Genomic DNA, 25,843 nt, shown 5'->3' with positions numbered 1-25,843 from the left:
TCTGGAAATAGGCATAATAGTGATAAATGCCTATCCAACAATAGAAATGCTCTTTTGGGGACAGCATTAAGGGAGGACAGTGGTGAAGGACCCCCTCCCTCCACTCCATTTGGTTATTCCGGAAGTGCCTTTCAGGTACATGAAAAACACTTCCTAGTCAGTGTGTTTTTGTGGCCCTTAAAGGCATTCTCTTTTGTTGTGCACTGGTGCTTTCTTTCATTTCTCTTCTTTATGTCAGAAGAGCATCAATATTTCTGGCCCTCACACGGGTTCTGCCATTAACATTTTAAGGGGCCTATGTCCCTAGAAATTGCTTGCCAAACACAAATTCATTCATCAATGGAATCACAGGGTTACCTCCAACAAAGTCATATTGTTAATGCAAGGGCTTTCCTTTCTTCTCTTTGCATCCCCTAAAATCTGCTCTGGAGGGTTGGGGAAAAAACCTTAACACTTTGGGGGAGGGTGAGAGAGGGAAGGAAGTCCTTTTGCACAGGCAGCAGTCGTTGCATTAATGGGATGCATTTATTGCATACACCCATGGAAATCATGACATTTTAAAACACACACATTATTTTTTAAATAACCACAGTCATATCCAAAAGTGGATATTTAATCTTTGCTGTCCCATCAGTGAAATCTCTCCTACTTTCTTGTTCCCCCCAAAATACCTGAAATGACACTTCAATGTGCTATTGAGAAACTGACACATTCCCTGAATAAAAGTGGATCCTACATACACTCTGATTCATTTCACAAAAGCACTGAGATAATAATGGCAAAGCAGAACTTTTGTGAGAAGCAATCAGACCTCCAGCTCTTCTGTCTTAATTAGACTTGAACTTACTTTGCCCCTTTCCTTCCTTGAGCACAATATTTTGCTTTTGGAAAAAAATGCTGATATTGAACATAAGCATAAGGAAACCAAATGAGAAAGTCTATCCTCCTTGTCACAGGGTGAGCCGAGTATGTCATGGTATATTAAAACAACAATTTATGAGTAAACATTAAATTATAGCACCAGGATATGGGATCCTGCTGCTGTATTAATTATTCAAAGTATTTATCCCGCTGGAAGGGAAGCTCCTGAAATACCAATTATTATTGAGAAGATTGTCTTGACAAAGTTGGTAAAATTAGGACCATTATATCTAACAGAGCAAGAACAATCTCTCTTCATTTCCTTATATTCCTAAATGGGAAACTTGACTGCAGGCTCTCACTATCTGGCTGGACAAATTCAGGTGCACACTGGAACTTCGTGTTTGCACAATTGAAGTAGGTTAAAGTACTCTGCCCCCTTGCTCAACAAAACCACCGCTTTACTTGTTGTTGTTTTTAATGGACTTTTTGCGGTTTAGAAAGCAATGGGGAAATGTTTTGGAAAGTGTGGGATGAGTGAATGACTAATGGAAAGGACTGTAAAGCAATTCAGGATGAATGAAGGGCAAAGGTTCATTGTCATATAACCACACTGTCAACAAATAAGAATGAAGGTTCAGTGAAAACCAGGCATGGTCTAAAAGCCACATATATTTTGTGCCATGCTGAATAAACAGGCCACCTGAAGGAACCGTTTGGTAATATAGACCAACCCTTTGGGAGCCATTGGTATAGACCTATCCAACAGAAAAACAATCAACTCAACTCACTGCCACCCCTGTCACATAGCAGAGCAGGGACCCAACCAGTTATTTTGGCCTAGCAATGCCAAAACAGACCCCGCTGCTTACTTAGCCCAAGGAACTTGTTTCTGTGTAGAGGAGCAGGGTCACAGACTGCTTCAGTCATTCTTGTAATGTAATGTGTAGGTGCATGTCCAGTCCCCCCCCCCATTAAAAAAGTTGTGGTGGCAGAGGAGAGACCCCAGGGTGTAGGCCCCTGTATGAATGCATATATGTGTGCCTGGACCATATATCATGATAATGTTGTGAGGTAGGAAGGATGCTTATCCACCCCTCCAAGAGCTTCAGCCCTAGTGCCTGAAGCAGTTACCACTAAGGCTGTAACATAACGCTTCTCAGCAAAACAACTGTTTTGTTTTTCCAATTCCATAGTAAGTGGTTATAAAGAAGCTATTGCCGTTTATTTAGAATCAAGGGGGGTTAGAAGCAATCCCGTGTCACCCCGCAGGTCTAACTAGAGTCAAGGATTGTTCTGAAAATGCGGGGAAAAGATGACAATACTCTTTAAGGGGAGGAATGACAGAAGTTATAGGCAATTTAATGCCATGAAACAGTCGAAGTGACTTTCCGTAATCATAGTTAAAATTGCTGCCTTATAGAATCTCAGCAGCAAGGCTCTCATTTTGTGAGCTACTTGATGAGGTTTTTTTCCCTTCTCCTTTTTACAGTGTTACACTATTTGAGTTTTATGTTGTATGATATTCACCTAGCGATGCCATTGACCACCCCCCTCCCCCAACAATGGTCTCACTTCTGTGTAACAAAGTAATTCAGCTGCTGTCTTCTTGGCACTCATGAGTCGGTGACATGAGCAAAGAAGACAGTCCTGTTTTCATTCTGTGAAATCTCTAAAACTTCTAAGGGAAGAATATTTTGAGCTTGAAAACTTGGGGGTCACCAGAGTCTGCTTCATATCTAGAAATTATTCAAGTTCCTTCTGAATTTTCCCGCAAATTCTCTTCAAACCATCACCCTATTGTTTGCTAATAGAAGAAAAATGGTTTCGGCAGTGGGATGGGGGCAGAAGCATCCTGAGAAATTAGGGGAGGGGAGAATACAGTTCACTTTAACTGACAGATTCAATTTCCTTTGGTATAAAATGGAGTTATAAAGGAATAGCATTTCAGAGGCATCTTTTAAAAACAACATTATTTTTTGTCTCTGCTATGCTTTCTTTTCTGGGGGGGGGGGGGAGGCATTCAATATATTCCAACATAACTTTTCCAACATTTCTTTCTTTCTTTCTTGGCATCATAAGATAGTCCCATAGCCCCATCTGTGTGGGAGGAATTTTTAAAAACGGAGGAAATTCTTGCTTCAGATTGCCATTATCTGATGGCAACATGTCTCTCTAACCAATTGTGTCAGTAAATTCACCAGAAAAGTGGGGGAAATAATTAACACCTACAGTGGCTTCAGGAAAGGAAATTTGCTTGTTCCCCTGCATCCTCCTCTAAAAAACACACAATTTAGTCTATTTCCAAAGGAGCAAAAAAGAAACACACACCCTGCCTCGTCAGCACTGTTAAATAACCCAGTAGCTTTTCTTCGATAGGCTGCCTCTGGCACAAATGGTAGCCAAAGAAACTTTTTCATATTTACTCCTGAAGTGTTCCTGAGTTTTACTGGGTGGGTAGAACTTTAAACAACTATAAAGATACTTTGCCAGAAGGTAGCATAGTTCAGCTGTTATATCTCAAACCTTATGAGATATTTAGAATTTCAGCCAGCCCAGAACAGCAACCTAGTTATTAATTTCAGCTAGCTGAATGAGACATATTGTTTCCATCTTCAAAGAGCTTCACTGCTTGCTGTTTGGTTTTCAGGTTCAATTCAGTGTGCTGCTTTTGACCTTAAAGCCCCAAATTACCTGGATCTGGGGTACCCACAGGGAACATCAGCTCCGGTATGGCCTTCTTGTGTTCTTGCATTTTCGTATGAAACTGTGATCCAAGTGCCTTGGCCATCTGGAGTTAGGTTGGCAGCTACAACAAAAGAGACATTTGTGAGAGCTGGCTGATCCCATTATTACAGCCTGCTCTCTTAGTTTTCAGAATGTTAGTGCTGATTTTAGATTATTCGGTTCTGTATTGTGTATATGGATTGTTGAATATATTTCTCTCTCTGCATTTTAAGGATATTTTTCTATTATGCTTTTGTGAACTTGCTGGTAGGAATTGTATTAACTGATTCAATAATTCCAGTTTTACTCTTGATGCAGTGTGACAAGCATTTCATTAGACAATCATGATTGCCTAATGGAAGAATTATTATTATCTTTTAAAGTGATTGCATTGTTCTTCATAATCACCATCTTCTCCCATTCCAGTGAGTAGGAACAGGAGATGCAAAATGGTCAAGAGATGCCTTATGTGGACCTGATTGACTTTTCAGTGGTGGTTTCAGTGCAGCACCAAAGTACTAAAAATTCTGTTCTATCTTTTGTACATTGCTCTTGCAAAGGTGATATTGTATACGTCTCCAGGGCCACTGCAGATGCAAAGAGTTCTACACATCCCTTTTGCAGTATAAATTTAAAGCACCTATGCACAAAAAATCATGAGATCTGTAGTTTGTTAAGGGTGTTGTGTACTGTAGTTCTATGAGGGAGTAAACAACACTTCCCAGTAATCTTTGTGGAAGGCGGTCTACTTTTAATGCGAATCAAATGTATGTGCACAGTGTTTAAACCTGATCCAACCACTCTGTTTTGATGCCATTGGGGATGATCTGTAGTTTATAGGGGGTAGGGCCTGATAACTCAGTGGCAGAGCATCTGCTTTGCATACAGAAGGTCCCAAGTTCAATCCCTGGTATCTCAGCTGGGAGAGACTCCTGCTTTGAAACCTTGGAGAGTCACTGTCGATCAATGTAGACAATATTGTTTAGGTGCCAACTCTCTGGGGTCCTGAGTGCCCAAGCGTCCACAAAACTCCCCATGAAGGCGCCGGGCACCCACAAATTTCAGTGCCAGGGCCATGCACGTTGCATGGAATCTATAGCCCTGGGCACCCATAAATGTGGGGCCAAACTGGCACTCCTGCAATATTGAGCAAGAGAAACCAATAGTCTGACTCAGTATAAGACAGTTCCTAAACAAATGGATCTGTCACTGTCATGTTTAGTTGGGCCCTCATAATTTACCGTATGTCCTTCCCAGGTGACTGTGTTTATTGTGGTATATTATTGCAGCTTCCGATTTTGCACAGGCCAAGTCTAGTGTATTTTTTTATTTTAAAGAACATCTTTAAACTGAGCTGTGAAAAAAACAGATCCACTAGGGAAGGCGCAAGTATCAGAACAAAAAGCTTGCTTCCCAGTAAATTTCCCACACACGCACACGGAAACAGGCACACACATACCCCTTGTTCCCTTTGCTGTTTTGAAGTGAGAACAGAGAGCAGGAACAGCAAGTGCTGGCTTGGGAGATAATGTATTTCAAAATATATCACTTCTGTGAGAATAGGTGATGGTGGGGGGGGGGGGGGAGAATGAATTTTGTGAACAGCAAGTGGTAACTACTTCACTTAGAGCAGACAAAACAATGAAGCAGCCACAGTTTTTGAAGTGTTGTGAGAGCGTGAATGAAAGTTCAAAATCACTTTGGAGGCTTTTTTTGAAAAAGGCAGCAGAACCAGCTACAGGTAGGTCACCCAGCCTACTATCTCTCCAATAAAACATTTTCAACCACCCTCAACAAAGCAAGGATGTTCAGAGTGATTGCTGCCTTCAGCATTCTTCTCTCCCCCATTGAGCAGAAGGGAAGTCAAAGCTTGGCACTGCTGAGAAATCCTTACTATGCTCAGTGGGGCATCCGGTAGGCAGATAATAGCAGCATTCTAGATGGAAATTGACCCTTTAAAGCACTACTTCCCCCTGTTTGGGAGTGTGGCCTATGTAAGAATGGGTGCGAGTCTGGATTTTTTACATGGTTCATTTCTATGGTTCACGGCATCAGTACAGCAGGCATAAGTCTAATATTAAATACGCCTCTCATAAATTATCTGTCATCCTGATATGACCTCCTATATCAGGTGCGACTTTTAATTAACATCCTAAACCCTAATAGTTGCAGAAAAGTTAAGCATACTAATCCTTGTATTTGTTGGAAGATTTGGGGCAGATAAAGGAAAGCATGTCTTCATGCAGTGCATAGTTACGCTGTAGACCTTGCTCCCAGAGGAGGCAGTGATGGCCATCAGCTTGGATAGCTTTAAAAGAGGACTGGGAAAATTCATAGATGATATTATAAGGCTATCAGTAGCTACCAGCCACGATGGCTATGCTCTGGCTTGACGGTCATGCTTCTAAATAACACTTACCGGAAACCACAGGAGGGGAAAGTGCTCTTGTGCTCAGGTCTTGTTTGCAGGTTTCCCAAAGACATCTGGTTGGCCCCTGTGATTGATCTAACCAGGTCTTCTTTTAATGTAATGTTCTTTTCCCCCCTCTGAGAATCAGGAAAGCAAGAGAGAACAGAGGGTTCCAACCTGGTATGCTTGCCATAAGTTGCCAGGTCTCTTGGTTGGACAACTATAATGTGCTTTATTTTTTTTCCTGTCAGAACATCTGTGTTTGCCACTTCAATAATGTGTCTTGGAGGAACATGAGCGACTCATTTCTTAGGAATTTCCCCTCTTACCCCGGCAGCAGTGAGCCAAGTCCTATGCACTGTCTCTCTCTATGCTTTGAAAGAATGACACAATTATACCATTTTCTAATGTGTTGCAACAACATCAAACTTCCATTGTTTTTCACTCCCCAAGTAATGCTGTAGGGAGAAGTCCAACTGAGGGATACCCAATGGGTTGCCTCCCCTTGGTGCCTGCAAGACCTCCACTTGTCCATCTCCCCCCTTTTGTTTACATTTTAAATTTATTCTTCCCCCCTCCTCCTCATGCAGTTCTGGGCTGTATGAGAAGTCTTGTGCTGACCTCCAGCCACTCCACACTATTCCTTTCCTTTTTCTGTGGAGACAAACTAGTATAAATAATAGTGTAAGAGACACAAATGCAAACAATATGAAAAGAAATACATTGCAACCACCAACAAAAATGCAAAAAGCCATAATTTTTCGATCGACTTGCCGAAGATCCAGGAATTTTGGAAATCCTCCCTCCCCCCCAAAGATATTCAAAGTGGGATGAATGAGGAAGGTCTCGGTTGTCAATCTAAATATGTGGTTGATATGCAGACAGGTTTGAATTGCTCAGGCCCAAAGCATTTGGAATACTTCTCCCAAAGCCTCTTGCTAAACCTCTCACTTTCTGTCCTGTACCATGCAAGTAGAACTGGCACACTTCCCCTCCCAGAAGACATGTAAGGATTCCTCACCTTTATGTAGAATAAGTAAAGGTAAAGGGACCCCTGACCATTAAGTCCAGTTGTGACCGACTCTGGGGTTGCGGCGCTCATCTCGCTTTATTGGCCGAGGGAGCTGGCGTACAACTTCTGGGTCATGTGGCCAGCATGACTAAGCCGCTTCTGGAGAACCAGAGCATCACACAGAAACACTGTTTACCTTCCCGCTAGAGCGGTACCTATTTCTCTACTTGCACTTTGAAATGCTTTTGAACTGCTAGGTTGGCAGGAGTAGGGACCGAGCAATGGGAGCTCACCCCGCCGCGGGGATTCGAACCGCCGACCTTCTAATCGGCAAGTCCTAGGCTCTGTGGTTTAACCCACAGTGCCACCCGCATCCCTTTATGTAGAATACTTTCAAATAAATACTGGGAAGCACAATTCAGCAGCAGTAGTTTCCTTAGATCAGCCACTTTTCTTTTTTTCATTTTTGGTAATAAGGCAGATCAGGGGAAAAAAATAACAATGATAATGACACCCAGAATGGAAAATCCTAAGTGATAATTTCTTATTTGCCTCTGACCCAAGCTTTAAAGCTTGCCATATCACAGGACGCCTCCCCGCCCAACTTCTAAATTATCCATTTGCAGTTCATGCGCTATAATCATCACCTGGCTTGCCAGAGTAAGCATAATTAATGTGCTGTGAAAGTGCTAAGTAATGGCTGCACAAAACACAATGTTGCTGGTGTTATTCCTACCATCTGACTGCTGTTTGAGTTCACAGCATAGACACATTTATACTGAAAATTACTAAAGATTCTCTGCTCTCAATTTAGTCAGGGTATGATGTAGCAGAAGATAAGCAAAAAAGGAAGCGGGACTTGGGTCCCCAGGAGGTATTTCCCTTGAGACCTAGACAGATAGTTATTACTGGAAAAAAATGATTGCAGAAGAAAGGAATTGAGTTGCACATACATTTGAAATGTAACAATACGTGAACATTTAATATTTCAAAAGCTGAACTTCAGATGCAAGGTATCAACTAACTCCCACTAGGAATGATGCAAACAGAAAGCCACACTTACTACAGCCAAATGTTGGAAAGCACTTACTACAGCTAAATGTTGGAAAGCACATAATGAAAACTTGGTTGAAGCTGAACAGGGCTTGGTGTGCTCAGTAGGACTGCACAGGAAAGTCCTGTGTATGCTGCTTTGAGTTTCATGGAAGAAAGCTCACATATCAACTAGTAAATAAATGTATGATATGGTAGGAAAGACTGTAAATATGTGACTTTTTTTTGTTAAAGAGGTAAAAACTGCTTACTTCCACATGGCAGGAGGTGGCGGTTTCGGTCCCGCCCAGCTATGGCTGGATGGGCCCCCTCCTATTGGCTTAGGCACGACTGGGAGAGGACATGATTTCCTCCTCTGCAAGCCACGTTGTATGCTAGACCACATCCATCATTGTATTTTAATATTCTGCTGGAAGCTGCCCAGAGTGGCTGGGGAAACACAGCCAGATGGGCGGGGTATAAATAATAAATTATTATAATATTAATATTATTGCTGCGACCACTCTCAGGTGAGGTATGGGATGTGGCTTGGGAGTGGACCAGAGGGAAAACTTATTCCCTCTGGCTATAGAAGCTTCCTCCCTAGTCCCAGCCTTAGTTAGGTGTAGAATTCCTCTCCCACCCTTCCTTTGTTCTATATGATCATGGGTTGCCCGGCAGTTTGTGGGCAGGCCCAAAGAAGGACCTTGCTGTGGAAGACTTAAATCACCATATTTGGGGCCAAGAAGGAATTTGCCTTCAGGCTAATTGGGTCTGTCTGGGTTTTTTGCCTACCTCACAGCAACTGTCACAACTTAATGGTGGATAAGGCTTTGGACTGGAGCCTTAGTTTTAATTGAGTGAGGTGTTTGTGGGGGCCCATGCCACTGTATCAAGGTATTCCTCAAATGTGATCCTGGGGGAGGTGCAGCTGTTCTGATGTCCAGACAGGGGCTGACAGACAGTAGTGGTACTACACCCATAAATTCAGTTTAATCTTTCTTAATTTGTAGCTGTGTGTGTATCACACACACACACACACACACGATTCATATTTAAGTACATATATGGCAGCACAAGTCCCGCATATCTACACAGAAATTAATCCCACTATATTCAGCACATTTCCTCCAAACTACTTTTAATTGTGTAGTATGTAGACGGAATTCTCAAAGACAGGAGGCCCTCAGAGGCCTTAAGGATGAACCAAGAACAGATTTCAGGACGAGATGTCTTAACAGTTCTAATTTAGAAGTATCAAAAAAACCATTAAACCTTTTGCCAGGAGCATAGCTTTTTAGTCATAATCCCATCTCAGACACACTCTGATAGGATTCAAACGCAGGGACCAAATTCCACTGAGTCTGGCGACCCTTTAGGTCTGCACTTGCATTGAAATGGCCTAGAGGTTCTTTGGGGCAATATAGTAGTAACATAAAATATGCAGAAGAGACGGGGGGGGGGGGAGAGAGAGAGACCAAACTCAGCTCTAGTAGAAATATGAATGAGTGGCAGCATGGAAATGAGCTAGGAAGATAATGCAGGCTGCTTCAGCCATGCATTTGATACCAATAATACATTATGTGCATGTGTGATGATTATGAGTTACTCGTGCGTAAACTGGTGCCTCTCTAGGCTAATTTGCCTTCTTAAACCTTTCTGACTGCACAGCCCTTTCTCATCATGACTGTCTCAGTCACTAGCAGAATCCGTCAGTGGGCGTTTCTTGAATCTCTTCCAACATAAGAGTTGTTTGACACCCAATCTCCTCCGCCTCTCACTGCGCGGGAGCCTTCTGCGCAGGGTGGGCGTAGGTAGCGGAGGACCTGTCCCCTCCTCACTGAGTTCCAGTGAAGAGTCCGTGAGCCCTCTCTCCGATTTCCCCATCAGCTCACTTTTGTTCCTGGTGTTGCGCTTAAATGCTTCCCCCTCCACTGAGCTGCTTCTCCCCCTGCTGCTGGGTCCTTCTCCAGCATTATCTAGGAGCCTCCCCTTCGCCTCCCGCTCTGATGTCAGTTCCCTGACAGTGCATTTCTAATGCATTCCCTTTTTCAGCAACAAACATTATGATGAGTCTTCTGGAAGATTTGGGCCTTCTATCTAGCTCATCATTTTACATTATCACCCTTAAGCTTGATCACACATTACACTGAATACAAGAGTCTCTATACAGTTCACAGGTTTGGGGATGAAAGAGTATACACATGTTGATTTACACAACTTGAATTGTATACACAGGTACACAGAATGTACACTTGTTGAATGCTGCATGTGACTAATTGTGGTGTAGAAGTTAAGAGTGTTGGACTAGGACCCCGGGGACCAGAGTTCAAATCCTCACACACACATAAAGCTCACTGGGTGACCTTGGGCCAGTCCTTTCCTCTCAGCCTAACTTTACTCCCAGGGTGGTTGTGAGGATTAGATGAGGACAGAGAAAACCATGTACACCACCTTGAGCTGCTTGGAGAAAAGGTGGGAGAGAAAAACAATAAATAAACAAACTAGGATGTACACAGATTGACATGATGTCAGAGGTGGGGCTTCCCATGAGGGCAGAATGCCTTAAAAGGGCTAAAACTATGGTCATGTATGTAGAAGAGGAAAATGTTATCTTTTAATCATTGTAACTGATAGCTAGACAATGCAGATGACTTAAACTTTAAGGAGGGCATTGATTGGCTTTGATGCTGGAGTGGTGAGATTTCATGCACACACATTGATTAATAGGCAACTGAACATATCTGAAAAGAAATAAATTATATATCTGCAAGATTCTCACCAGCAGTTTCACTAGATAAGTGGGCCACCCAGAGAGCATATTGAAACTTGGAAAAGATTAGATAAGTTCCCTGTATCAACTAGTGGATTAAGTGGAATAATGAAGTACTTGTACTAGTGAACACTTGCAGAATTCTTCAGTAATGAGCAGAATGGATAATGGCCACCAACTGCAATATGAAGCAGCCGTTGCTAGCTGTGTTAATATTTTAATATTTCTTCATCATGCTCCACAGAGAGAAATTTTATGAAATAGCATTATGCAGATGAAAAAGCACTGCAGGAGGCCACTCATTCATGCTCATTTAAAAGCTTTATCTGGCCATCATCTTCCTGTCTCTTGTATAATGCTAATATTTCCATAACATCTGTGGCATTGGCAAGTATATATGGTTTCCATTTAACAACCTTTTCCGAATGATACAGACTACTGCAAGGGAAGAGTAGCAATAAATGAGTAGTATTCACAATGGAAGATAGAGAGAAGTGGGGTATTCCATGGATTTGTATTGAGATTTTGGGAATTGTGCTGCTTCACATTCATAAATGATCTGGAGTAAGGGGTGATATAATACCATATCTCATAGCTGGGGTGGTGGTGTTGCAAATGTAATCTGTGGACGAACTGTATGTGTTCACAAAGCAATTTACCAAGGAATTGGGTTACATCATAGATCACATGGAAAACAGAAGTGGGGGTTCAGTTTACTTACTTTTTCCATCTTAAATGACACGGGGGGGGGGAAGTAAGTTGGGATTTGATGATATGCTCAGTCACGCGCAGAAGTGCTTATCCGTGGCTAAAATGTAACGGCAGTGCTGAGAAACTGCTGTATTAGAGTAATCATATAACTACTGTGCTATATATTACTGGATCTGTACGGAACTATCTCCCTCATAATATTTGCAGTAGGTCAGCGCAGACATTTTGCCTTTGAAACTTAGACCCCATCTTGAATTGTATTGCAGAAGGAACAGGGAGAATGGAAAGTTGAAAAAGGCAACAAGGTGGTGAGAAGCTGCTTTTGCCCCCTTTCAGGATTCACCAGATTTTTGTTTCCCTCCCAATTCCTAAGTAGAAATATGCTTTTGGATGGGGTAAATGTATTGACTTGTTCCAGTGGCGTGAGAGAGGGTGCTTCTTTTCATCCTTTTCAAGGTGTAAAAAATACTCTGGTGAAATCCGTGGTTTTTCTTCCCTCAAAGAATATCTATGTCTCTATTTCTATCTCTAAATTTATCTCTATCTCATTCCCAGCAGTATACCAATTATAAATCAAAAATATAAAATCCATAAATATCATAACTTCTCTTTCTCTTTCCAAGTATTGTTGTTTAGTCGTTTAGTCATGTCCGACTCTTCGTGACCCCATGGACCAGAGCATGCCAGGCACTCCTGTCTTCCACTGCCTCCCGCAGTTTGGTCAGACTCATGTTTGTAGCTTCGAGAACACTGTCCAAGTATTAGTGACACCTCAAAAGTCTGTGTCATTAAAAGCCTGACTAAAAGGATAAGTTTTTAGCTGGTGCTGAAACCCAGCTAATGTAGATGTCAGTCATATTTCTGAGTGGAGGTCATTCTACAGCCAGGATGCTACCACTGAGAACACCCTTTCATGACTCACAGAAGTACAAACTTCACTTGATGATGGAATTGCTAGCAAGACCTCCTTGGCAGATCTTGAAGTCCAGGAAGGACATTACAGAGAAGGCTCCTTCAAGGAATCAGGTCCCAAGTCACTCAGGCCTGTGTAAATCAACATTAAAACCTCAATATAGGCTTGGGTGGGGTGCAGCTATCCAATGCAGACTCTTCAAAATAGGTGTTATATGAGCTAGACTGGCTGAACCAATCAATATTCTTGCATTTTGCACCAGCTACAGCTTTCAAACCATTTTTCTTGAGCAACACATTACACTAATCTTACCTGGAGGTTTCCAGAGCATTGATTACTTTGATTTTTAATGCCCTTTGAATGATAGTAGCATCATTCTCTATCTTCATTTTGAAGTGGTACAGTTCCATTTGACCATTCTGAATGCTTAGTTCTGCTATAAACTGTGTTTTGTGCTCTTTAGAGACGTGCAAACCCATCTCCCAAGACAAATGTTGCTGATATTACTGAAATTGTTTTAATGTCCTTCAGAAACCCTACAAATATTCAGTGGAGGAGAGTAAAGCAATGTCTTGTAAAGTGATGCTTTAAATGAAATTTGGTACACTAGCAGCATGGAGTGGAAAAAACAGCTTGTGCTTCAGGTGGGTCAGTGGGTGGATCAGAGCCACTGTGCTAGCTTCCCAGTAGGTTGGTTGCTGTTGCTTACCCAAAAGGAGAGGGAGAAGGACAAGGCAGCTGTGAGGATGGCTTGGTGCAGTTGCACCAGCTGGAACAGTAGCTGGCTCTGCCAGTGCATTTGCACTGCACTAACCTCCTTGCCACCTCTTATCTCCCCCTCTGACTTGATGTAAGCAACAGTGAGCCACTTGCCAAAAAGCTAGCATAGTGGCTTCATTACACCCAGAGAGCTGCTTCTAGATGTTCTACCCCCAATGTTGGAGGCAGCATGCCTCTGAATGCTAGTTGCTGGGCATCACAAGTGGGTAGACAGCTCAAGTCCTGCTTTTGAATTTACCATAGCCATCTGGTTGGCCACTGTGAGAATATGATGTTGGATCAGATGGGCCATTGGCCTGATCCAGCAGGCTTTTCTTACATTCTTGTATCCTGCCATATAGAGACATGCAGTGCTTTGAATAGGTGCCAGTACTGTGACAAGGTGAAGCTATTCCAAGACTAGTTTGTTCATACATCCCTTGCTGTCAACCCTCCTCTATACATGAGATGCAGAGAAAAGGCTAGGGTACATTGCATAGACAGGATGTAAGAGGAGGGAAATGGAAAAAACCTCGAGTGATCAATCCACCTTCTTTACCTCCTTTTCGATAAATGGAGTATTCACAAATTATTAATGTAAGACATGCCAAGATACACTTTTGCTGAAATCTGTCTCCAAGGCATTCTGGCAGTGTGCTTTGACAGATAAGCCAATGGAGCCGCTATTTGCATTTGTGCTACTGCCACCATGGCATATGATGTATCTGTGTGGGGTCTTATCTTGATGGCTCACCATCAGTAGCTTTGGACAAAATTATTATAAATGAGTCACAGCTTAAATTGTAATTCGTCATCTGAGAAACATTTTTTTTTTAAAAATCTCAACATCATATGGCATTTTTCATTGCATTGAAAGAGTAAAACTTCCTACATGAACACAATGCCAGTGCAGGGAACATGTGTACAAAATGTGTATACTGTATTGGGTGAAAAATAGCAATGTCTGTATTTTTTTGCCTTTTGTTGCATCCATCCATGTGAGCGATGGCTGAAAAGAAATCACCTGTGAAAAACAAAATTGTATGAGAAGTTGGAAGAAATATTGCAAGGGAGGGATAGACCATTGCACTTATACAAAATAAACTATTGACTTTTTTAAAAAAAGAAAAGAGAATCTACTGCTTAATTACCATCATCCTACAAGCGCACTTCTGTTCTTGGCAGGCAGCTTCCTGGTCAGCCACATTTCTTGGAAAGCCCCCTGGAAAGACCAGTTACTAGGCAACACAAGTGGAGAGAGTGTTGTTGGACTCAGCTTGCACACTTCCCATTGGCATATGGTTGGCCAATGTAAAGACAGGATGCTGAACTAGATGGGCCTTTGGCCTGATGGATCAAGGGTTTTTTTGTGCTCTGTTGGTTAAAAGTAGGAATAGATGTTACTCAAAATCATTATAATGAAGGTGGGTTCAACAGGCAAACCCCAACAGCATGCAGCCTTTTTTGTGAAGAAAAAAAATAGTCCACCTCCCACCTGAGAAAGTAGCAGTGGGAGGAACACCCCATTTTTCCAGGGGTTGAACGGTTTGGCAAAATGAGGGGTGAGGGCAGGATTTGGCACAGCACTAGTGCAAAATGTGCTGCATGACAAAGATGAGCAAGGGTCTTTCTGAACTTTGTGCGCAGAGTTGTAAAGGGCTGCAGTGAGAGGGATGAGTTGCCTGAAATTGGGAGTGGGACTTCACTGGCCGAAGGTTCCTCCCTCTAGTATCAAGCAATTTCCCACTGCAACTCCTTACAATACTGCACAGGCCATTCGGGAGCCTGCCCCTATTACCTGGAGATTCAGGGCACCAGAAGCCAGAAACGGGCAGGAGAAAAAGGCTGGTCATGTGCCTGCCTTTCACTTACACAACTACTGGATCAAACTTCTGAGTTTCTTTTGCCAATAGCAGACAGGAAGCCAGTCAGTGCACATTGCCATTTCATATATTAAAGGTAAAGGAGCCCTGCATGGTTAAGCCCAGTCAAAGGTGACTATGGGGTGCGGCACTCATCTCACTTCAGGCCGAGGAAGCCGGTGTTTGTCCACAGATAGCTTTCCCAGTCATGTGGCCAGCATGACCAAATCACTTCTGACACAATGGAACACTGTGGTGGGAGCCAGAGCACACAGAAACACCATTTACCTTCCCTACTTGCACTGGTATGCTTTTGAACTGCTGGCAGAAGCTGGGACAGAGCAACAGGAGCACGCCCCATTGTGCAAATTTGACCTGCCAACCTTCTGATCAGCAAGCCCAAGAGGCTCAGTGGTTAAACCACAGTGCTACCCATGATCGTCATCAGGCTCCTCTTTAAAAAGCCATGTTTGCCTTTGGAGTATTGGTTCCTCAAAGACCAGTTTAGTCCCAAGCCACCCTTTTTGTAAGTGTATTGATGACTGTAGCTCAGTTTCAAGCATTCTGAATTATACAGATTCCTTAGGGCCAATTCATATATTTCAATTTGTAGATAGGCATGTAATCCTGTAATATGCACTCTCAGAAAATGGGTGTTTTCAAGCATGTGCCATATGGGCATATACAGGCATTCCTTTATATAATTTATACTCTCCTCAGCCTGTTAGGAGCCCTGAGTGGTTCCCAGTTGGGTCCTCTTCAAACCACTCTCAATGCACATACAGTTTGCATGTGCTTGCTAATTTCCTTGCCTCATTTTACTAGGGAGAAAATTCAAGGCCAAAAGACCAAGACAAATCAAAGAAAGGATCAACTGAGATTAAAAAATCAAACCGCCTAAATGATATCATATTTATTTCATTTTTAAAATTAAATAAGTCTGAAATTGGATGTTTTGGGGTGGTTTTATTTATTTGGTATCATTTTTGGTCTTGCAACAACTCGCTAGGAGACAGATGATCTGAAGCTCCTCTTTTCAGTTTTGATGTTGACCTACATGAGGCTGCCTATAAAATGATGGAATTAATCATACATGAGACATAGCCTTCCTATCATGTAGACAACTGTTCTCTCAAGAACACCACTATTTTAGATAAGCAAATGCAAAGCTGACATCTCTGTGATATTTTACAGAATCATCCAGTGTACACTCCAGTAGACAGAGCAGTAAAAACAGGAGATTGAGAACCAGTGCCAAGTATCTTACAGACCGATCTTATAAATTTGCTTTAGCTGTAGTAGCACATAGAGTAGATTCATAACAGCAGTTAACCTTGGCAAGGAGGGCAGTGTCATCTTATGGGGACAGGCCATAGCTCACTGGCAGAGCACAAGCTTCACATGCAGAAAATTCCAGGGTCCAATGACAAAGGATCTTGGGTAGCAGAGTTAGGGAAGACCTCCAACTTAGACCTTGAAATGTTGCTTCCTGCCCATATAAAGCCAAGAAAGACCAATGGTCCAACCTGGTATAGAGCAGATTTGAGTATGTCAATTTTACCAGTGAAACTGCTTGCCTAATTCTGAACTAACAGGAAATCACTTGAGAAAGGAGGAAGATTTCTGGGTCTCTAGCAAGCTTGGCAGCCGTAATATAGCAATTCAAGATCTTGTGTGCACCAGTGCCATTTTTATTTGTAAGCCAGTCAGAGAGTCATGACTGAAAAACAGAGGTAGATATTTCTGGTCTGTGTCAATTTTGCATGTATTCGTTCATAACTCCTTTCTGTCATTTCCCCTCATTAATCTGCTATTTCAGTGGCTGATCATCTTCAAATATATCTGGAAGAAGTGGATGTTCTAAACCAATGGCAGATAGCATGGTGCCATATTTGACAATGGATCAAACCTCCCATCATCCCTGATATTGGTCTTGCTGGCTGGAGCTGATGGCAGCAGGAATCCAACAGCATCTCTAACACACTACATTGGCTACCCTTTATCTAGACCCATTGCAGTCTGGCTTCCACCCCAGTTTTGGCACTGCAAAAGCCTTGGTAATCCTGGTTGATGCCCTTTGTCAAGAGAGAGAAATAGAGTGTGTGATCCAGTTGATTGCTCTGTGGCTTTTGATATTATCAACCATGGTATATTCCTGAATAGGTTCTGTGAGTTAGCAGTTGGGAGTATCTTAGAATCACAGAATTGTAGAGTTGGAAGGGACCCCGGACATCATCTAGTCCAGCTCCACTGCCATACAGGAATCTCAACCTAAGCATCCATGGGGATGTGATAGTTCCTTTACTACCTATTGTGTCAATTTATTGTTATTGAATTTATTTCCCACCTTTTTCTCCAAGGAGCTCAAGGTGGCATATGTAGTTCTCCGTTCCTTATTTAATCCCCACAACAACTTTGTGAGCTTAATAAAGCTGAGAAGCACTGACTGGCCCAAGGTCACTCAATGAGCTTCATGGCTAAGTGGGGATATGAACCCTGGTCTCTGACCACCAGTGGCCAGGATGTGCGGGTAGGCAAAGTGCTCTTGCACTCATGTCTAACTTGCAGGTTTCCCGCAGGCATCTGCCACTGTAAGAACAGGATGCTGGACTAGATGGGGCCATTGGCATGATCCAGGAGACTCATGTTCTTGATAGCAAAATGAAAAATAATATTGTCTTAGTGGTAATTGGAAGCAATCAACAGGTGAGTGTTGGACATTTTGATACGTTTCCCAGCTACTGTTTTGCCAAGAAAGTCTGCTTTGTTTTGAGAAATGATTCCAAAGAGTATAGCTATTAATAGTACTATGTTTCCCTTGATGACAATTAAATGAGTATACGAACAAGAATAGCACAACACCCCAGTATGGATAATTTTAATTGGGGGACATTTTTAAAAGGTGTGATGTATGGCCATGTTTTGAGAACCCATCACCTCACTGCTATGCTATATTGTTCCGTTAGTAACTATTTAAATGCATATTAGTTGTCGTCCCCTTTCATTTTGGTGTTAACAATAGAGAGGCAGAAATAGATCAATTGGAAAGAAAGCCCAGAATAAAACATTGGATAATGTATTAATTAACAAGGTGCTACAAATGCATCATAAACATTTTAAAAATAAAAATACTTTGCCCTTTATAATATCACTGTGATCCCCCATATCAATTAGAATTTTAAGATATTCTCTTTGTTAACAATTTTCAAATTTAAGTTGGGGGGAAAAACTTTTTTATTCTGATCTTTTCTTCCTGGGATGGATACTGGGGGAAATGAATACCAGCTGTTAAGGAGATCAGACATGTGTATCTCAGGGTTTCAGAGCTTTTCAGAAGGGCTCAACTCATGTTGAGTCAGCCTTCTTTCCCTTTAATCGCTTTCATTATTTGTTCTATGCATATATACTTTTTAATGGTGTAAAAAGCCTATCTGAGTCTTTGGTGGCAGTTTCTTTTTTCTTTTTAAACTGCTGGTTTAAAAAGAAAGAAAGTGATTTCTGGCCTTCTCCGGTTCATTTGTTCCACCCTGTCTTGTGCTTTCAGTGGGAAGTGCTTTAATCATGGTGTTCCTAGTGTGCAAAACATCAAAATACTTTTACCTGTATAGTTCAAATTATGCTATTCCCCACCCCCTCAAGTAGAAAAACTGAGAACAGTAAAAATTATTAGTTTCTCTTAAATGGCATCTGGTTTAAAACCCAGAGTCTTAATGGGAGAGCCAGGGGACTAATGGAGGGATGTGTTAGGCAAAGGTGCAAAGCTGGTGTGACGAGACACAGAGGAAAGGGTGAATTACAGTGTGGTTATTGCAAACAGGAGTGGTTGCAGTGTGGTAGGCTGAGCAAAACAGTGGAATCAAAATTCAAGGGTCAGTGGAAAGGCTTTAGATCCAGTTTCCCAAATTCTGATGGATAAGACAACCTTTCCCCCTCAAGTGGCGCTGTGGTCTAAACCACCGAGCCTCTTGGGCTTGCCAATCAGAAGGTTGGCTGTTTGAATCCCCAAACCAAAGTGAGCTTCCGTTGTTCTATCCCGGCTCCTGCCAACCTAGCAGTTCAAAAGCATGCCAGTGCAAGTGGATAAATAGGTACCGCTCCGGCGGGAAGGAAAACAATGTTTTTGTGCACTCTGGTTTCTGTCATGGTGTTCTGTTGTGCCAGAAGGGGTTTAGTCATGCTGGCCACATGACCCGGAAAGCTGTCTGTGGACAAATGTTGGCTCCCTGGGCCTGAAAGGTAGTTTTTTTTACCTTTAAGATTGGCTACACATTTCACTCTCGTGACCCTAAGGATTTAGTTTTACAGTGTGTAAAAAATAAGATCTAAATCCCATCAGAGAAGTCTCTGTGCTTCTGCATGAATCATTGTGCTCCTTCTTGCAAGGAGAAGACCAGAGCAGCACTAACTCATGGCAATATTTATTTTAAATATGTCTGTGGTGTTTTTCCACAGCTTAGAGCAGTTTACAGAAATAAAATGAACATAATAATTATTCCTAACACTTCTTTTTAACATCATCCAATTGCCTATTAAATGATCAAATATTTAGCTTGTCATTCCCAAAACCAGGCAAAAAAGTGGCACTTCACAGCCTCTTCGTAAATTCAATTTGGAAAGAACATATGAACTTCACTGAGAAGAATGAAGCAATCACTGAGAAGGCCCTGCTTCTTGTAGATAAAGTTCTCTTTGTACTTCACATACTGCTGAAATACAAAGCCAAACCTGATTACAAGAATGCAGATACTCAGAGAGAGAAAGGTAGTCTCTAAGGTATGTGGGTCCCAACTCTTGAAAGAGAACCAGCTCTTTGAATTGGGCCCAGAAACATGCTAATAGCTGGGTAACTGAAAGAACAAAGGCTGCTTATGCTCATATCTACCCCAAACCGAAAGGAGATGAACAGCCACCATTTATACTAGATTAATCTTTTCAAGACGTGTTGAAAAGCAGCCTCAAGTACAGCACACTACAGTAGTGAAACCAGGTTACGAAAGCATGGCTGATGGCAGCAGAGTCCCATCTGCCCAGGAAGGTGCAGAGCTTGCATAGTAAATAAAACTGAAAGTGCAACGTCTAGTCTCCACTGTGCACAGATCAAATCAATGAGTTCCTGCAGATGTGAGCAATCCATTACTGCAGAATTCCTAATACCTTCTGCTTAAAAATGTTGACAAAGGAATATCCACCACCTTCCAGGTAGGGATGAGTGAATTTGCCCCTAATAGTTATTTTCAGATTTTCATTTCTCCAGTCTTAATCTCAGTTACCCACATTTCCACATCAATTTGTCATTATTATTTCTTTAATGTGAATTTCTCCTAACACACATACGTTCAAATGAGTAATTTTGCAAAGCTGTTTTCCTAAAATTAATGCATTTCTGTATGTTATTTTCAGTAACATATGCATTTTATGCATGCTGTATACTTGTATACACATACAGTGGTACCTCGGGTTACAGACGCTTCAGGTTACAGACGCTTCAGGTTACAGACTCTGCTAACCTGGAAGTAGTACCTCGGGTTAAGAACTTTGCTTCAGGATGAGAACAGAAATTGTGCGGTGGTGGCGCAGTGGCAACAGGAGGCCCCCATTAGCTAAAGTGGTACCTCAGGTTAAGAACAGTTTCAGGTTAAGAGCGGACCTCCAGAATGAATTAAGTTCTTAACCCGAGGTACCACTGTATTTGTATGCATTACTTGGCTAGAGAACTGCACTGCAGTTGGAAGGGTTTTTTTCTTTGCTAACATAGTATCTGATCAATCAGAGAAACAAACTTTTCCAGCTGCTGTGTGTATGTTGCTTTTGTTTAATATAAGGTGGTTTTACATATACCATCTTATGAAGACTTTACCCTAAAAGACAAATAAAATAAAATAAAAATAATAAATAATAAATAAGAATACTCTTAAGTCTTTTTTGGCTAAAGGTGAAACACAATTACACGTACAGTTGTACCTCGGGTTACATACGCTTCAGGTTACATACACTTCAGCTTAGAGACTCCACTAACCCAGAAATAGTACCTCGGGTTAAGAACTTTGCTTCAGGATGAGAACAGAAATCGTGCTCCGGTGGCACGGCGACAGCAGGAGGCCCCATTAGCTAAAGTGGTGCTTCAGGTTATGAACAGTTTCAGGTTAAGAATGGACCTCCAGAACGAATTAAGTACTAAACCCGAGGTACCACTGTACAGGCCTTTTAATATATTGACTTGTTTTATCCAGTTTTTGCTATTACTATTTTATTTTGGAAGTTGTCATTGTTGTTTTATCTTATTATATTGACACAACATTTAATATTTAAATAACCTTTTTATTGAAATGATCTCTGTAATTTTGTTTGTATGTGTGTATTTGTGTTTAATGCTGAAGGTGTAGAAGTATAAAGGCTTAAATAAATTTAAACAAAATTTTGAACTTGACTTGTGGCACATTTGCCAAAACAGGGCTGGCTACAATTGCTCTAGGTTAGCTTTTACCTCCAGATTTTTCCCCTCAGCTCACACTCTGATCAGATCAGTGATCAGGTGTGATGGTGGCTATAGTCTAAACCATCTGGATGACACTACTTTGGGTACCAGCTTGGGCAAGGCTGGTCTAAGTAGAGAACTTGGGTATGACATTTTCACTTAATTCCATAACGATTGTGTACCTACTAAAGTGTATAAACAGTATAAATGTCCTCAAACTGCTCCTGACTTGCATGACATACACTGCTTAACCCTTCTAATGAATATAGTGTTCAGCTTGGCAGCTCCATGATTACATTAAAATCTCTGAAGCAGAATCTGGTTTTCCATTGCTCATCTCAATGCAGTTAAACGTTTAATAGGTGTCTCATGTCAGTGTCATCATTAGGCAGTCACTGACAAGCCAGTAGCAGTGTAATCCTTCAAACTCTCAATTGATGCTCCCTTCCTTGGGAGGAAGAGTGAATGAAGCATGACAAAGAGGGGAGTACAGTTGAGATATATGCACAGATAATTCAAAGCGATCCTAACAAAACATCTTTTATTCCCTCTTACAGAGCACAAATGGGGATATCACCCATGCCTTGTGCTCATTTTTAAAGAGTACATCTACCGGAAGATTCCACTGGAGTCTTTTGTAATTGATTCACCATTTCTCTTTATTTGCAAACATTTTTAGTGGCTAAGAGCACGGAAGATACCTGTTTATATTGTTTTACATTACTGATGAGCCAATTATTTTGTAGGCCCAGAAACTGATATTGAAAGCTCTATAAATAGCATACTTGCATTTGCCTCCCCAACCCACATTACCGCAGTAGAGTTTTTCTCAGTAGAGTTTTTCTCTTGGGAGGATCTGTTGAATTTTTCTCTTGGGAGGATCTGTTGGCTACAGTTCCATGTATCAAGCTGTGTCCCTGCAATTTTTCAATGCAAAACTATCTGGGCTGACTGTACCTAGGCATGCCATTGGCCCCTTTTGGGCAGGAAGGAATATAAGAAGGTTCCAGATCTCAGTGAAACTTTGTTTGGACAACAAAGTCTTATGATCTTGATTTCTTTTCAGTCCTGACTCCTGGTTCTTGGCTCCTGAATCACCACAGACTTCTGTCAATGGCTGACATTCATAAAAATGTTGAGACGCAGTTCTCATCTCTCTCCCCACCTACCCCAGTTTAATAATGAACTGGGCACATGTTGCGGCATGCTAGGAAATGGGACTCCTCTCCTTATTTATCCAGAAAATCCAGATTATGAAACATAGCTGGGTTTCTCCCAGGTGAGTCAAGGGAATGATGGAGGAGAGGAATGTAGCACCTGCCTTTAAGGAGGCTGTGGTGTGTCCTCTCCTTGAGGAGACCTTCTTGGACCCAGAAGTGTTAAATAATTGTTGCCTAGTAGCTAATGCCTCCTTTTTGGGCAACATGTTTAAGAGGGTGGTGGTGATCCAGCTTCAGGTATGCTTGGAGGAAACTGATCCAGTTCAGTCTAGCTTCAGGCCCGGTCATAGCTCTGAAACTGCCTTGGTCACCCTGGTTGATGATATCTGCCAGGAGAGGGATGGCGGGAGTATGATACTCCTCATTCTTTATGGCCTTTCAGCAACCTTTGATGCCATTAACCATCTGGAGCAGCTGAAAGAAGTAGGGGTTGAGTTCTGGTCCTATCTCCAGGGCCATTTTGAGAAAGTAATTATGGTAAGCCCCCATCTGACACCTTGAGAGCTTGGGATGGGTTCCATCTTGTTCCTCATGCTGTTTAACTTCTGGGAGCTGTCATAAGGAGTTTAGAACTGAAGTGTCATCAATATGCAGATGATACTCAGCTCTCTCTTTTCCAGATGAATCAGGAGAGGTGACTAAGGTACTAGGCAGTGATAGGCTGGATATGGGTCAAAAAACAGGAAATGAATTATGCCCCGCAGATCTCTCTCTCTCTCTCTCTCTCTCTCTCTCTCTCACACACACACACACACACACACACACACACCACTCCAAGGTTACCTTGTGGTTGCATGTTAAATAGGAATGGGTACCTCAGTCGCCTTTTTAATTTGCTAGGTGAATAGTGTTATTACAAATATGTATAAGGTGTCCACCATTACGATAACTTCACATTTTGGTCTCATTAGTGAGATAAAGTTCCATTTTTCTTTTAGAAAGAAACAGGTTCAAAGTCACACAAAAAAGATCAGAGAGAAAAATATATTTCAAAGAAAGGCAACTGAAGCACTTGTTTCATAAGTGTTCGTCAGACGCACTCAACAGACTTGGAAACAATTGGACATTTTCCCCCCTTAGGGAACTTCACGGCCTGATGGGAAATGAGATGTCATTCATTCTCCATTCCCAGTTCAAGGGTGTTGCAACCAGTGTGGGCAATGTCTTTGGAGCAGGTAGCACAAAATTACATGTTTTGGAGATTACACAAGAAAATGGTTTGGATTGTGCCACTGGCTTCTCTTTTATAACCTTTGTGACAGGAATGGAGTTGCATGCTATTTTCTGGTCCCCTTACAATTTCTTATCAAGGGATTCGGGTGCCAAATATGTGAGAACAAAGAAAACATTTTAGGCATTGGAAAAGGCCGTGAAGCCTGACATGCCTGCCCTTTAAAATGCAATGCTCAGTAAAGTGTGTGCTAGACAGACAATAATAGGCTTTGCTTTCTGTCTTGTCTTTTACTTTGCTGGTGATCTGTTGGTCTGAGATGAAGATTGGAATGCCAAACTCTTGCCTTCTGTGACTAGGCTTGTCACTGCCTTGCTAGATAAACTTAGACCAACTTGTTGAGTATTAGTTTCATCATTATTATTCTTTTAAATTGAGGGTAATAAATATAGAATAGAATTGTTTTAATCAGATGTGGGACAACTTTGATTTGGAGATAATAAAAGTCTTCCTTTAGCTTTATGTTTACCAAAAAAAAAAAAAAAATCTTTAAATTTCTCCTATTTGTATTCAGTCCTTCCTCCAAGACAGCTTAGAGCAGTTTGTACCTGGATGCATCTAGATTCTCAGGTAGCAGCTGTAGTTAACAGTACTTTTGCCCAGCTTAGGCTGGTGCACCAACAACATTTATCCTTGAGGTCATGAGACCTGGTTTAGGTGACATATGGCTTAGTTACATTGAGAAAGGATTATTGCAATGTGCTATCCCTGAAGAGTATTCTAGCATGGTCCAGAATGCAAAAGGAAGGATGTTGGTGACTGCTCGCTTATGGGATCATATCACACCTCTAATGCAAGGGTTACAGTTTGTTTCCAGGCGTTATTCAAAGTGTTGGTGATTAGCTTTAAAACTTTAAATGGCTTATGGACCATCTTTTCTCACATCATCCTGCCCATGCCTTCAGTTCTGATGGAGTGATCCTTCTCTGTGTCCCTACTATGGTGTAGACCTGCTTGATGGGTATGGGATAAAGCACCTAGATTGTGGAACACTTTGTCTCGATTGTCCTCTCTCTAATGCTGTACCACTGTGTTTAGACAAACCTTTGTTCAGACAGCCTTGTTTCAGATTTTTTTTGTTCGGATTCTTTAGGAAAGGTTTTTTTCAGGATCTTTTTTAAAAAACGATGACTTGGTTTTGCCTACTGTCTCTGTCACCACATAAAACTCCAGCTTTGCAGAATGACCCCTTCTCTGGAGCACCCCCCTCCTTTGTCTTCTGCTTTCAATCTTGAACAGCTCTTAGGGAAACCTCCTCTCTTTCTCTGCCTTCCTTTGCTCTTTTCCTCATCCTTGGCTATCTCATCCCAAAATTTCAGATAGTGGTATCGCTTATCTTCATAACATGTTAGTTACAGGGCACACTCAGGTCTCAATGTTAAAAGATCCTGAGATGCACATTTCTTAACAATGATTTTTTTTAATCATGTATTTTAAAAAAGTTATTGTGTTTTATAAATGATTTGTAAGTATTGTTAGTTGCCCCAAGTGGTATGTAAACACTAGAATGAGCAAATATGAACGTTCATAGAATTCATTCCACCCAATATGATTAAAGGAGTCACATTGATGCAGTCTCTATTGTTCACATTTACTGTAGCTGCATTTAGCATGCATAAAGAATTTCTCCCACATTTTGGCCTTTCTGTGGTAAATGACCCTAACATTGCCATAATTGAACACTCTCTCTCTCTCTCTCTCTCTGTGTGTGTGTGTGTGTGAGAGAGAGAGAGAGAGAGAGAGACATTTTTCTGCTGAAGGGAGAAAACTTTATCCTAAAAGGTTTATAAAGGTGTCAATTGAAGGATTATCCCCTTTGATACAATATGGGGACCTTTCTCAAAGGAGCAACAACCA

The 25,843-nt window shown here is 41.7% G+C and overlaps 1 long non-coding RNA gene across 1 annotated transcript in view; it reads left to right on the top strand.

Annotated features, from left to right (window-relative positions):
* The first annotated feature begins 5,271 nt into the window (after positions 1 to 5,271).
* The window catches only part of LOC308475500, a 61,178-nt gene continuing 40,606 nt past the window's right edge, over positions 5,272 to 25,843 (top strand). The window contains exon 1 of the long non-coding RNA XR_013985268.1: positions 5,272 to 5,329. This is a non-coding gene — a long non-coding RNA (uncharacterized lncRNA). The remainder of the gene's footprint in view (positions 5,330 to 25,843) is intronic.

This window comes from Podarcis pityusensis (assembly GCF_964106645.2).
Source record: "Podarcis pityusensis genome assembly, chromosome: 1".
NCBI classification, from domain to species: domain Eukaryota; kingdom Metazoa; phylum Chordata; class Lepidosauria; order Squamata; family Lacertidae; genus Podarcis; species Podarcis pityusensis.
This window is presented reverse-complemented; position numbering and strand designations above follow the sequence as displayed.